A 14,818-nucleotide genomic window follows, 5' to 3' on the forward strand; every position below is an offset into this window, starting at 1 on the left:
CCTTTTTCGTAGACTGTGCCCAAACACAAATGCAGGCTCCAGTCACACCTGAAATGCTTTTTTAGTGTCTCTTTCTGAAGCTCATGAATTCGAATGGCAAAGGTACAATATTCCTTTTTTTTTTTTTTAAGATTTTATTGTTACGTAATCTTTACACCAACGTGGGGCTCGAACCCACGACCCCTGAGATCAAGAGTCTCACGCTGTACCGACTCAGCCAGCTAGGCGCCCCTGCTTTTTTTTTTTTTTTTTAACATAAAGTGTTCTGTTAGTTTCAGGTGTACAATATAGGGATTCAAGAACTGTATACATCTCCCAGAGCTGATCGCAAAAGCCCTCCTTAATCCCCCTCACCTATGTCGCCCATCTCCCCGCCCAACCTCCCCTCTGGTAACCATCAGTTTGTTCTCTGTAGTTCAGAGTCTGTTTCTTGGTTTGCCTCTTTCTTCTTCATTCGTTTGTTTTGTTTCTTGAATTCCACACGTGAATGAAATCATATGGTGTTTGTCTTTCTCTGCAATGTTGCTTTCGATACATCCGTGACAGTGCAAAGGGAAGTCCTAGAGACAACACGTTTCCAAGAAAAATAAGGTAAAGAGCTGAGATCGATTTACAAGGAAAAAGATGCTGAATTTAACCTGTGATGACTTTATCAAAGATGTTTATTACCGACCTTCATCATGACAGCCCCCAAATTAGCATTGTCTTGCCAATATTTCCCCTGCATTCGCAGCTTTCGACTGAACTCCACTTTCCACTGGGAAAAAGCAAAGTCATAAATGTTAAGCGTGATCAGGTTTGGTAAACGTACTCCAAGAATACTTGTCGGAGAATCAGATCAAAAAACGAAAACATTGTGTGATATTTATACGGCCAGAAAAAAAAAATGCTTTGGCCAAAAAAAAAAAAAAAAAAAAAAAAAAAAAAAAACATTTTAGGAACACCTATAATTAGTTCCTGGAATTGATCTGGGCATTGTTTAATGTTTTGTCCCTGTCAAAAAACATTTGTCATATTGGATCAGATCATTTGATCTTGATATCCTATTTCCGATTTCCTTCCAGGACGTGTGAGCACGGGCAAAGACTTTTTAATTATCCTGATCAAGTGTGGGGGACATCTTTTCGCTGACCCCACTTGTAATCAACTGTGATCTCCTAGAAGCAGGCGAATTGATTGCTTCTATCCTTCCCAACTCGCCAGCAGAGTGGGTCAGGCATTATCCTGCCCCTTTGAAAAATCCAGCTCAGTGATTGATTTTATGACTGCCCGTGGCAGCGAATTCCTCCGAACGAATCCTACCAGGTGAAGAAGTGTTTCCTATAACTCGCTTTAAATTTCCTTAGCATTCACTGCGCAGCGTAGTGCGGTCTCTTTGGGGACAATGTAAGAAGGATCCATCAGTTCTCCTGGCCGGTACATATCTTTAATGCCTAACATGCCTGAGTAAATCTCGCTTATTTGCCAGCGCAGATTTAGTAATGCCAACTTTTGAAATCTCCCGTCACGAGTGAGTCTACAGTGCACTCAATTTCTTGTCTGCCTTGGAGTTCTGCCATCTTTGTATCACATCATTCCTTCAGGTGAGGAAGTGAGAGGTGAAGACAGGACACAAAGGAACATGTAGTATTCTCTTCTGTGATGCTTTTGTACTATGTTCTTTCCTTCCTTCCTCCCTCCCTGTCTTCCCTCCCTCTCTCCCTCCCTCCCTCTCTTCCTCCGTTCCTTCCTTCCTTTCTTCCTCTGTCCCTCCCTCCCTCTCTTCCTCCCTTCCTCCCTTCCTCTCTCCCTTTCTCTTCTTTCTTTCTTTCTTTCTCTTTCCTTCCTTCTTTCTTTCTTTCTTCCCTTCTGTCTTCTTGATTTCTCTGCACACACACCAAAGAAAGAGAAATTCATTGAAAGCAAGGGAAAATTTCTTGGAAGGATTTTTATCTAATTCATACGCTGTGTAGTGTCTGGTCCCTCTACAGCCCTGTATAGCTTGGGACTTTTTATCCTACGGGAAATGTCCTAAAGGGGCTTGGACACGACTTTGTTCCAATTTTGACACCCCCTGGGGGCAAGCAACTCTTCTTTTTCCTAAGTAGGGTAGACATCATTTGAGTAACTAAATGGTCACCTCAAGCATTAGTTACTAATGACATAAAAATTTAACTAAAATGTCTAGCTCTCCAAAGACCCCGTTTTCTCTAGATTTTTGCCAAGATGTGCCTCGTTCCCACCTGCATCCCCCAAATAATATGATTCCTGGGGGCTTCTTTTTATTAGTTTTTGCAAAACTAATGTCATTGTCAAGATGGAATTCGTTGATGTCTTAAAACTTCTGTAAGATTTTCAAAACTTAAATGGAAAAATTGTATTTTAGTAAGACATATCTTGCCATTTATTTATTGAGATGTTGTGTGAGAGAGTGATATTTCGCGCTTGTTGGGTAAATTGGCTTTGAAATACAGTTGTACTGTGGGGGCCCAGAATGACCAAAATGAAGGATTAAATTGGGGGTACACACTGAAAGAGGGAGGCTTTTAACTTTATTTTAATTTTGGTGTTTCTGTAAAGAGGAGAAAATCGAGGAGGGAGGAACAAAGAGAAAGAGAGGCCAATGAGTGTGTGTGTGTGTGTGTGTGTGTATGTGTGTGGTGGGGGGGGGGTAACGACAAATTAGAAATGCCTCCACAGTGACACCTTTTTATGCCTTTCTTCTCTTGTTCCTCTTCCCTCCCTTTCTCCTTCCCTTCTCCCCCTGTCTCTTTCTGTCTTTTCTCTTTGACTCCCATCAAAGATTACTAAGCACCTATTCCATGCATGCGCTGAGGCCCAATGGTAAGAAGGCAATAGTCCCTGAGCTCACAGAGCAGGAAACAAACCCTCGAAAAAACAATTGCATAAAGTTCATTAGTCATCTTTTGGGAACCAGAGCCCCGTGGATGAAGAGGCCAGGTCCTGGTTGGGGGCGGGGGGGGGGGGGATGAAGGTTTCTGGTGGGAAACCATGTTAAAACTGATGTGGGAGGGATGGGGAGATGTTGGCCAAAGGAGGAAGAAGGAGTTAGGGGGACAAAAAGTCATCCACAAAGCACACAGACCTTGTGGCAGAAGAACCCAACGGAGCTGGATGGGTGGGTGACAGGGGTCTAGGGGAGGGTTTGCTCCTGAGGCCATCAGAGCTCGGAGTGCCGGCAACTCTTTTGAAAAGAGTAACGACGGTGTTTGGAAAGCTATTTGGGGGACCAGAGGGCATACTTTTCCCAAAAGCGAATAAAGATTAGGTAGAGTTGCAATTATTACAATGAAGTTCTTTAAAGTGGCTTCAGAACTTCAAGGAAGAGAACATTAGACCTTCAAGAACATACCAAACATCGGCCTCCCTGTCTCCCGCTCTCTGGATGGGGACCTGGCTATAGGGTAGGGGCAGCCCAGGGAGACGGGCTGGGAGCAGCAAAGGCTACTTGTCTGTAAACCAGCAAAGAAGCCCACCTTGTAGAGAGAGATCTCTCTATAAGTGCTCCTCAGTATCAGACACACATAACTTTGAAGACGCCTTTTCAGGTACTTCATACTTTAATATTAGCTTTCAAAATATTCTCTTTCTTTCCTTCCTTCCTTCCTTCCTTCCTTCCTTCCTTCCTTCCTTCCTTCTTCCTTCCTTCCCTCCTGTAGCCAAAGCCATAAAGGTCACAAAAATCAAGCAACTTTTTAACTTTCTCACCCAGGGAGAGGGTTACTTGGTTGACAATGAAAGAAAATTAAAGGTCAAGGTCATGTTCCCCTTGCTCTTCTTTTTATTGGTGCAGAAAGATAAATGCAGGGCTCTGAATGTGCCCGGAGATAAAGCTCTAGCCCCCTGCATGTATCCATCCGTGTCCCCATGACTGACGGGATGCCGAGAGGTAGTCAGCCTTAAGTGGGAAAGAAAATTTGCTCGAAAAGACCTCCCCCGAGCCCAGCAGAGCTTTGCCGCTGGAGTTCTGACGCATGGGACATCAAGAATGCAGTGGGGGCTGTGGGGAGGGCGCTTGAGTGGTTCAGTCCATTAGGCATCTGACTTCGGCTCAGGTCATGATCTCACGGTTCGTGGGTTCGAGCCCTGCACTGGGTTCTGTGCTAACAGCTCAGAGCCTGGAGCCTGCTTCGGATTCTGTGTCTCCTTCACTTTCGGCCCCTCTCCCGCTCATGCTCTCTCTCCCTCTCTCTCTCTCTCAAAAATGAATAAACATTTAAAAAATCAAAATAAAAAAAGAATGTAGTGTGGGACCACATCCTTCTTCCAAATAATTCTTGATGAATTAGCTCAACAGCTCAGTTTAATAGACTATCTGCTCACCTACTCTTCTTCTTCTTTTAATGTTTTTATTTATTTTTGAAAGAGAGATAGAGCGTGAGCGGAGGAGGGGCAGAGAGAGAGAGAGAGACACAGAAACAGAAGCAGGCTCCAGGCTCTGAGCTGTCAGCACGGAGTCTGACGCGGGGCTCGAACTCACAGACCTCAAGATTATGACCTGAGCCAATGTGGGAGCTCAATCGACTGAGCCACCCAGGTGCCCCTGCAGGGTGTATTTTCAAAGGATTTTAATCAGAAATTATTTTATTCAAATATATATATATATATATATTTGTATATAGATATTTGTATATATATATTTGTATATATATGTATATATACTGTATATACATATATATTGCATATACATATATACATACATATATAGTATATACATATATATTGTATATACCTATATACATACATATATATACATATATATGTATGTATCTCCATGTATATGTATTTTTTGTGGAGGACAGGGATCAGGGTGAGTGTCTGTTAATTCAGATCCAGAGGCCAATCTTTTATTTTGAGGGACTGTCTGCAACGTGGCATGGCATCATTTACCAGACAGCCGCGTCTGTGGAATCCCCGTGTCCCCCGAGTGCTGGTGGGGCAGGGACCATGTGGGGTTCACCTGTATCCTGGTGACAACCCCTTACCGGGTCTTCTGCAGAGAAGCTTCTCACAGTGCATTTGTTGAACCGAATTGAAAGACCGACCTGGCTCAGGCATCCGAGGCCACTGAAACCCCCAGCCTCAGTGTCCATGCCCGAGCCCTGCTGGTGCCAACCCCGTTCCTGCCTATTTCCTGTTCCGGACAGAAAACAAACATCCGTAGCTGGGTAGTCCCCTGGCAACAGTGATGCCATAGGAACTGAGACTCAGCACTCACTATGCACCAGAGACCGTGCTGGGCACGGTTGTTTTCTGGGATCCTTACAGCAGCTCGAGGTGGGGGGGTATGTTCCTTACTGTTACTATTTCCATTTGGCAGCCAAAGAAGAGTGAGGCTTAGAGAACAAGGGCTAAGGGCTCGTGGCCCAGAGCTGGGAGGGGGTCGACCCAGCACTCAGGTTGGTTTCTGTTGTCTGATTCTGGATACCCGTTGCCCTTCATCGTGATCCCGACCCACCGGACTGGACCTTTAAGCACCGAATGTTCTAGAAAAGAAGAGGGATTTCCCAGTGCACCCAAAGCAAACTTAGAGTGAGAGATGTCTCCTGGGGACTGGTTCTTTCTTTCCTTTGTCCTTCCTCTCTTTTTCTCATGATGCCATTAAGCTGTGCTAGGAATGGCGAGCAGGGGTGGGAGAGAGGAAAGAGAAAGGCGTTGCTCATTCTGACCCTCTGCCCTCTTCCTGTTCTTCCCACAGGACCAATGGGCTGAACGGTCTTAAAACCTGGCTGTGGCCAGCCCTTTGGACGACTCCAACAGACCCACGTGTCCTGCGGTTCAACTTTCCAAACCCACCCTGTTTGTGATCCCTTGGCAGGATTCTGGGCCCTGCCGTCAGATTTCAGCTTTACAGTTAATCAAAAATATTTTGATCCAAATTTGCCCTTAGTGTCGTGCTTTATTAACGCGATATGACTCGTATTAGCGAGTGCCTGCTTTTGAGCCATACGCCCTGAATAAGTTATCAGGTTTCACTGTTTACCCTTAGTTAAAAAAAAAAAAAAAAATTCCATACACTCTGACCTCATGACACCTAAACCCTGCCCATGCAGTTAAAACAGGAAAACTAGTTATCCGATCTCGTGAAGGCAAATTAGCTGGTAGGTGCCCTCAGATGTTTCCATTTCCACCCGGGCGCGGGTCTTGTGGGGAGCCATCGATTATTAATGAGGAATGCACAGGAGAGAAGTTCTTTTGGGCTTGTTTGTTGATTTCCAAAACAAACCCAGCACAAAGAGACACAGCTCCGGCCCTTGTATTTTTCACACATCATTATGGCATCATGTAAGAATTGCCCAAAGAAAGAAAAAAAAAAAAAAATCACCGCATGCATTGCTTAATGGCCCTCCCCGCTCCGCCTGCCTGTGGAGTTGTCTGAGAAAGGAAAAACATGAGCATTAGTCAGGCCCTCGGGGTGAGGAGGCTTCTTACCGTGAGCCAGTGCCAGGTTAGCCTGGGTGTCTGTAGAACGGCTTTGGCAGGCCACCAGAGAGAGGGCATTTCATAATCCAGGACTCATCCCAGAGGATTCTGAGCCAGCAAAACACTAATGGGAATCCGGGGTGAGAGGAGAGTGAGGGAATTTATTCTGTGGATCAAAACCTTCCACACGGAAAGACGTTTCCTTTCTAGTTTTGATCTCTTTTTATTTTAGCGGTGGCACTTTTGTTTTTTTCTTTCCTCACCAGATTATACAAGGCATCGGACTGTTCTGTCTTTGGCTCCCTTGAATGCGTTGTTACACAGATTCATCAGGAAAGAATATACTGGCTATTTTGGGAAGGGGTTGGGGAGAAAGATGCTGGGTTTTGTAATAAGCTATAAAAATAATGAACATTTATTTTTTTTAATTTTTTTTTTCAACATTTATTTGTTTTTTTGTGACAGAGAGAGACAGAGCATGAACGGGGGAGGGGCAGAGAGAGAGGGAGACACAGAATCGGAAACAGGCTCCAGGCTCTGAGCCATCAGCCCAGAGCCCGACGTGGGGCTCGAACTCACGGACCGCGAGATCGTGACCTGGCTGAAGTCGGACGCTTAACCGACTGCGCCACCCAGGCGCCCCTAATGAACATTTATTGAGCGCTTACTTGTACCAAGTGGTGTGCCCAACTGGGATATCTCACTAACTCTCAGATCCTTAGTGTCTGGGTGCTATTACCAAGCTAACTTCAGCTGAGGCAACAAAATAATGCCTGAGGTCCCAGAACAAGTAAGCAGCCAAGGCAAGAAGTAAACCCCTGTAGCTTGATCAAGTTCAAGTTCAAATTCTGTGTTCCTCCAAAGGGCGGTGACAGCTCTTGCCTTAGTGTCTATCAGGTGCTGTTGGTGGGGTCTGGGTTTCCATCATTGCTAAGAACCTATTCTGCTAACAGATACGTACTTGAAAACTACCTGAAACAAAACAAAACAAAGCAAAAACCACACTGAGTTGGACCATACTTTGACAGTTTCTTACAAAAGTAAACACACTCTTACCATCCAACCTAGTAATCACATTCCTTGGCGATTCTGAGTTCCTTCTGAGTTGAAGATTTCTGTCCACGCAGAAACCTGCCCATGAGTTCATAGCAACTGTTTTCATGATTGGCAAAACTTAGAACTAATCAAGATGTCCTTCAGTAGGTGAATGGATAGACAAAGTGTAATACATCCAGACACTGGAATAGTGTATATCAAGAAAAAGAAATGAGCTATCAGGGCACCTGGGTGGCTCAGTTGGTTAAACGTCAAACTCTTGGTTTCGGCTCAGGGCATGATTTCATGGTTTGTGAGATCAAGCCCCGCACTGGGCTCTGTGCTGAAAGTGTGGAGGCTGCTTGGGATTCTCTCTCTCTCTCTCTCTCTCTCTCTCTTTCTCTCTCTCTCCGCTCTCCCTGCCTCTCTCTCTCAAAATGAATAAGTAAACATTAAGATAAAGAAGAAATGAACTCTTAAGCCATGCACAGATATGGAGGAAAAGTTTCCTCCAATACATGTGTATTGTTAAGCCAGCCTGAAAAGGCAACATACTGTATGATTCCAACTACTCGCATTCTGGAAAAAGCAAAAGTATGGAGACAGTAAAAAAAAAAAAAAAAAAAAAAAAAAAAAAAAAAAAAAATCAGCTGTTTCCAGAGGTTTTTTAGGGGAGGAAAGATGACTAGGTAAAACACAGGGGATTTTTAGGGCAGTGAAACTATTTCTTATGATGCCATGATGGTGGATACGTGTCATTACACAGTTGCCAAAACCCACAGAAGGTACAACACAAAGAGTGAACCTAATGCAAACTATGAACTGTAACTAATAATAATGCCTCAATATTGGCTTATCAATTCTAACAAATGTGCCATACTAAAGCGAAATGTTAATCATCAGCAGGGAAGGTGGGGAGAGGTGCACGGGAGTATAGGGCCTTTTTATACTTCCCACTCAATTTTTCTATAAACCTAAAATTGCTCCAAAAAAGTCTATTAATTAAAAAAAAAGGGGGGGGGTTGTTGCTGGGGCACCTGGGTGGCTCAGTCCCTTAAGTGTCTGACTTCGGCTCAGGTCATGATCTCACAGTTCGTGAGTTCGAGCCCCGCGTCGGGCTCTGTGCCGACAGCCCAGGGCCTGGAGCCTGGTTCCGATTCTGTGTGTCCCTCTCTGTCCGGTCCTTCCCTACTTGCACTGTGTTTCCTTCTCTCTCACAAAAATAAACAATTATTTTAAAAGTGGGGGGGGGGGGTGGGGGCACGTGGGTCACTCAGTTGTTTGAGCGTCCAACTTCAGCTCAGGTCATGATCTCACAGTTCGTAGGTTCGAGCCTCACATCAGGCTCTGTGCTGACAGCTCAGAACCTGGAGCCTGTTTTGGATTCTCTGTGTCCCTCTCTATTTGCCTTTCCCCTACTCATGCTCTGTCTCTGTCTCTGTCTCTCTCTCAAAAGTAAGTAAACATTAAAAAAATTTAAAAAAGGGGGGCATTGGTAGTTTGGATAGGGGGGCTGAAAAATAGGACTGGATGAATATTTTTCACCCTTTATTACCTCCTGCATGTATTTATTACTTCTTTTTAAGACAAATTAAATATATAAAAGACAGTAAAGGAAAGAATTCTTAACTTGGGTATGATCCCAAGACTGTGGCTTCAAGTTTGGCCCGTTTCTAGTGGTAGAATCTGGGTCTCCCATATTCTTGACGTGTTAGAAGTCCCGCATTTGGGAATGACCCACTTGGCTAGACAGTGACTGAGGCGAAGTCCAAGGGCACCAAGTTGGAATTTGGTATAAATCTTCATGCTGCTTGCTCGGACCCTTCTCAATTTCACACCCTTCCAAATCTGTTCTTTAGAGACTCAGTGGAGAGCCCACTCTGGTAGGCTAGTTTGCATTCTGAGGTTGCTGAGGTGAGACAATGCTTGGGAGGAAGAGGAGAAAAAAGAAGGCAACGGGGGAGAAAGAACAAAGCAAGGGAGAGGGGAAGGAACAAAGGAAGGAAGGGAAAAAAGGAGGGAGGGAGAATGTAATTTTGATGGGTCAATCAAATGGCTGGTGTAGCCACCCATCAAAGGTCTGCTCTTGGCAAATGATCCTGGAGAAAGCAAGAAGGGTGCCTTCAGATTTTCTAGCAAAAAATGGGGCTGGAATTCTTCCTGATTCCTTTCTACTTCAAAGCTTGGAAGGAGCATTAACCAAAAAGGGGACCAGCTCATGTCTGTCACCGTTTCCTGCATTCTCCCCACCAGGCCTGGTAGATGCCATTAATCACACAATGCGTCCATCTGTGTGCCTGTCATTTGAGCCGCTCCCTATGGTCAGCAAAGCAGATGACAGGCAAATGCCACATACTTGGCTATGTGGGTCTTCCGTGGTGACTGCGTAGACGAGTTACTTCTTTTGCCTATGTTTTAATTTTCCCGAAATCTAATTTACTCTTCCAGGATGAGGCAGTTATGTTTAGGGAAAATGGAGTGAACCCAATTCCATCTGGCTTTATTGCTGAACTGAAGACATTAGAGGTTTTAAATATCACTGGGCAGTTGATACAGTGGAAACACACACACACACACACACACACACACACCAAATCTGACACAATGAATCAGCAGTAGGGTCTATCTGCACAAAGTGGCTTTCTTTCTAATCATTCAAGGAATGTTTGGTTTTATATACGGAAGTGTTATATACATCCCGCACAAGCATTTTATTTAGTGACGTATAAACGGTTTCAGGTTGGAAACTTCCAGTTTTTATCAACTCCCCCATCCCCCAGGGAGATTATACTCATGAACTCTGATATACCAGGGTATCTCCTAAACTTTGAAAAATTATTTTCAACATGAAATATTATTCCAGATATATAGGCCACCCCCACCCCTCCAAAGGCCCAAATAAAACATAGCCGTTGGCTTAATGTAAAGCTCCCAGAGAACCAGGGCTGATGGCTCCTTCCCAGGCAGGGTAGATTTCCCGAGAACCGCCTGGTTCCGTCTACAGATACTGAAGGCTGCTGGCTTCAGGGTCTCTTTAAGTTCTTCTAAGAGGCGTCTTTAAATGGCACCTCAGTCTATTCTTACATACGAATTCCAGAAAGGTTTGATCCTATATGCAGAAGTGAATGTATCGTAGCAGGAAGTAAACAATATATTCCAACTGTCTACGTTCTCCTTCAGCTCTTAAGACTCCTCTTTGGGTCAGTGAAACACATTCCCTGAGTCTCCTTTCCTCTGTTTTCTTCAGCAGTAGAGTGGACTTGGGTTGTCTACTCCAACCCACTCTCGCAAGGGCTTCTCAACCCCACCCCGGTGGGACGAATTCGTGCGAGGCCAAGGTATGCGTGAAGGTCATGGGACAAAGAAAGATAACCGGGAACCGGGCCTTGTTCTCAGCTTGCCTTCATCCATGCCATCGTCTCCCAGTTTAGCCTCTGTGTCCAGGCGCGATGAACTGCTCAGCGGAACTCTCGAAGAATGCATTTCTTTCCGAAGTGAGTCTTTCACTCGTTTCCCCTGGATCTCTGAATGAGGCCACAACAAGCCACTGCCCATCTACCGGAGGCCTTTCCTGGTTCGGCCACCACGGCAAATGTCTCCCACGCTTTACATCTACAACCTTATTGCTGTTACGTCTGTCCTACAGGTGAAGATTCCAGCACTTAGCGAGCTTACTTCAGTTTCCAAGACAGAAGTGATGGTGCTTCGCACGGATTTAGGACTAAGTCCTTTCCAGATGGGTGGGAAGCATGCTATCTCAGGAAGCCTCAAACAAGTTTGTAAAGTAAGGACTATTGTTTTTAATGTTTGTTTATTTTTGAGAGAGACAGAGCACGAGCGGGGGAAGGGCAGGGAGAGAGAAAGAGAGGGAGACCCAGAATCCGAAGCAGTTCCAGGCTCCGAGCTGTCAACACAGAGCCCGGACGCAGTGACTCATACACGGGGTTGTTAACGCTCAGGAAGTCGAAATCGTTTGCAGAAATCATAACTTGGGGTTGCAAGGACTATGTGTCAAAATAAATAAATAATAAAACATAGTAAGAATCAGGACACTTTCTGTGAGAAAAGAAGGATGTACGAAAAGAAAACTTATTTAAGAAAGTGTAAAAAAAACTTTTGAAAAAAATTGCCTTATTTCATCTATTTTTTCGCGGTCGAGACCAATCGGAGCATCCTGGCCACGGCTAAGCGCCTCTCGATGACTTTTATCGGTGCGCTTCGAGTGCAGGTTGGTAAGGCACAAGAGGGGCTGCGGGGGCGATGTGGTTGCATATGGCGGCCGCCCAGAACACAAAGGGCGTCAGCCTGCTGAAGTTTCAAGGACCTGTACCAATCTTTCTGCCTCCGGTGTCTCCATCACTGCCCCTTCCCCACTGCCAGCACTCACACGTGTGCACGAGCGTCACAGGAGGGGGGGAGGTTTATTCGCCATAAACAATTCGCTCTTTGGCCACTCTTGGAGCGTGCCAACCAGGTTGCCAATTCTGATGTAGACACCTGTCCATTTGGAACAGGAATGAAAACAGCCACTCATTTCCTAGAAGCCATCAAACACCCTGTCAGCGAACAACAGCTCTGCGTTAACTGCAATCTGGGCGAGACAAGAATGGGTCACATTGATAGCCAATTACCCATCCTCTAAGCCATTGAGTTTCCTTCGGATTGATCACAATTTCTGATTCTTTTGCTACCGTAGCGTTTGAGGAGGGTTATCGTTTAATCATGGCGGTACCCTGCTAAAACTCTGTGTTATGCGGTTGCGAACCAGAACTTGCTATTAAGAGTCCAAGGTCAATCCATATTTTAAGGTGGCTTCCTGAGTGACACCTTCATCGTTCGAACAACGGCGAAAATGATTTCCAACCACATTACCATTGGATTCTGGAAAATTTCAGTAGTTGCAAATAGAAGCAAGTATATGTGTGTGTGTGTGTGTGTGTGTGTGTGTGTGTGTGTTTTGGGGGCTCTTTGGCTCTTCACCTGTTCCTCGTTTTTTTGTCTTGTAAGACACTGGCCCGGTCTTTCCGAGGATGGCATCCTCATGCATCTTGGATGAAAAATATTCTAGGTTAGTGCTTCTTGTCACTTTCAGATGACATGTCAGCATCGAAGTGAACTTTTTGAGAAGCCTAGGTCCCATGGTTAGGAGTTCCTGTGTGGCGGAGAAGGCTGGAGACTAATGTGGGCTTAATGTTGTTATGAGCCAGGCGGCGGAGCGGGGTAACAATACGAGTCTGTTGGACATGTCTTCTGGGTTGTCACGTTCAATTTGCACATGACCTCTTGGCCAAAAAATGGGAGAGAAGTGCTAGAATGTGGGACTGAAAGCTCATATTATTGCTTTGACAGCTTCACTCATCTAGAAGTAATGCAAAATGCAATTTATATTTATACACTCTGACCTCCTGCGCAGAGAGGGAAAGTATCTAATGATGGGCCGAGGTAGTGGAGGAAGAAACGGATCTCAATACGGCTGGAATTTGTCTACATTTTTGCTTTTCAACCATTCAATTACGGTCAAAAGAGAAATGAAACACGAACAGGGCACTGGTGAGGCAGTGACACAATTATTTTATAGTGACTGGGTTCTGGCTTTGAGTCTTGGCAAAGGTGGTGGCAACACGCCTTATTTCACTGGAGACAGATAATCTGCCTGCCCTCACCGGACAAAGGCCCTCTGCTTGGAGGTGCATCATTATGCCCATCAGAGAGGAAAAAAGACACCAGCGAGTCAGTGACCCTCCAGATCTGCATTTGGAAATTCTTGAGAGGGGCTGACACGTTAATCCTATTAACCAAGATAAATCAAGTCAGGCCTGGTGGTAACTGGGGCATTATTCGCTTTCGAGTGGAAATAGGCAGTGGGCAGAAAGCACCCGTTTCTTTTGTGCGGCGGGAAATTTACTGGCTTTTACATGCCCCCAAATGGCTTCCTTCTGAATAGAGCCTATGAGCTAACTGGGGAGAATGGGGCTATAATTGTCAGGCTCCTCAAATATGTCCTGAGTGTTTCCGAACAGTGTTTTAAATGAATACTGTTTCTAGGATTCGCAACCTCGTAGTTTCTACAAAAAGTAGGACACACGGGGGGACAGGGAGTCTGGCTTTGTGCAGAGATTAAAAGGGACAGTAATAATCACCTTCATAAAGGCAGGAGCACTGGCCCAAATGATAGCAAACTAACCACTTTCAGATGCCCACGTCCCGGGACGTCCTAGAGACCGACCCATCAAGCTTGAGAAATAAAACAAAGGAGAAATGAGGGATGGCAGGAAACAGTGCGGTGGACTATTTCTAAAACAATTTGCTCAACTAGAAATGCCTTTTCTGGGTTCTTGCTATTTTTCCCCTCAATTTTCTCTCTTTCGGGGGATTAAAAGCCTCCCCTGCTTAAGTTTGCCCAGATCCATTAAACTCCTCCCCACTGGATCTCACCAGCTCGTTTCCGTGCAGAAGACAGAAATGCATTTGTTTTGCTTAACTAAACAGCATGGACTTTGACGGGGAGGAACAAGAAAATAACCGCTACTCTCAAATCACATGGTTCCACTCTCCGTCTCTTATCACAATTTGTGACACAAACTCTTCCTTCTCCCTCCCACTCCCCCCTGCCCCCACAGAAATCGCCTGCAGAGTTCAGCTGGCCATTTTCTGCAGGTTTCCTTTGGGGGACAGAACGTGGTTTGGGTTTTTCAAGTATTGCTTATTAAGGTTGAACGGGCTTCCGGGCGTAGAAAGAAATCAGCAGACAGTGTGTGAATTGGCAGAGAGGGGTGGGCACAGGAAGTCTGGAATCTCAGCTGGACAGACCAGAGTCAGTGGGCATCCCTTTTGGAGAAGGTCAAGGGAGGCAGGCCGAGGGTGCGAGATCAGGGAAGGCTGTTTCTGCCTCACAGCTCGATGAGAATAACTTCAGAGCCCCCCTCCTCGTTTGGGGGACCTGGAAGGCTTGTGGGGTTGGACAGGGGGCCTCCGGGCTCAGGAAGGGGACACTCACACCGTCTCTTTGCCTGGCCACCCTACTTCCTTCTTTAAACAGATAAACCAATGACACGAGGAGGCACCAGGAAGACGGTGGCAGGAATCCTGGCTTGGCTCCTCTTTCCCAGTCCTGACACAACCTTACTGGCCTTCCCCATCCTCCTCCCCAAGCGGGTGACTTCTGTCACAGATGGTGAAAGTCACATGAAAAATATTTGGTCGATTCCACCTCTCCCATCGGCGACCTTAGAGAATGCTAAGGTGACATCTCGGAGCGGAGGTCCTTCTAAATGCATAATGGTGGCTGCTGGAGAGGGGTGTTTCAGACAACTGGGACGGGGTGGGGGGGGGATTGCGAAGCCAGAGTGCGCTTTTGGGG

At 45.6% G+C, this 14,818-nt stretch overlaps 2 long non-coding RNA genes across 3 annotated transcripts in view; both read left to right on the plus strand.

The window, feature by feature from the left end:
- Positions 1 to 14,818, plus strand: part of LOC123582538 — an 86,345-nt gene that overhangs the window by 35,624 nt on the left and 35,903 nt on the right. The gene's annotated exons all lie outside the window — the stretch shown is intronic.
- LOC123582539 lies at positions 4,770 to 5,879 on the plus strand. The gene is made up of 2 exons (XR_006704449.1): positions 4,770 to 5,532; positions 5,699 to 5,879. It is a non-coding gene; the product is annotated as an uncharacterized LOC123582539 (long non-coding RNA).

This window comes from Leopardus geoffroyi, chromosome B3 (assembly GCF_018350155.1).
Source record: "Leopardus geoffroyi isolate Oge1 chromosome B3, O.geoffroyi_Oge1_pat1.0, whole genome shotgun sequence".
NCBI lineage: Eukaryota > Metazoa > Chordata > Mammalia > Carnivora > Felidae > Leopardus > Leopardus geoffroyi.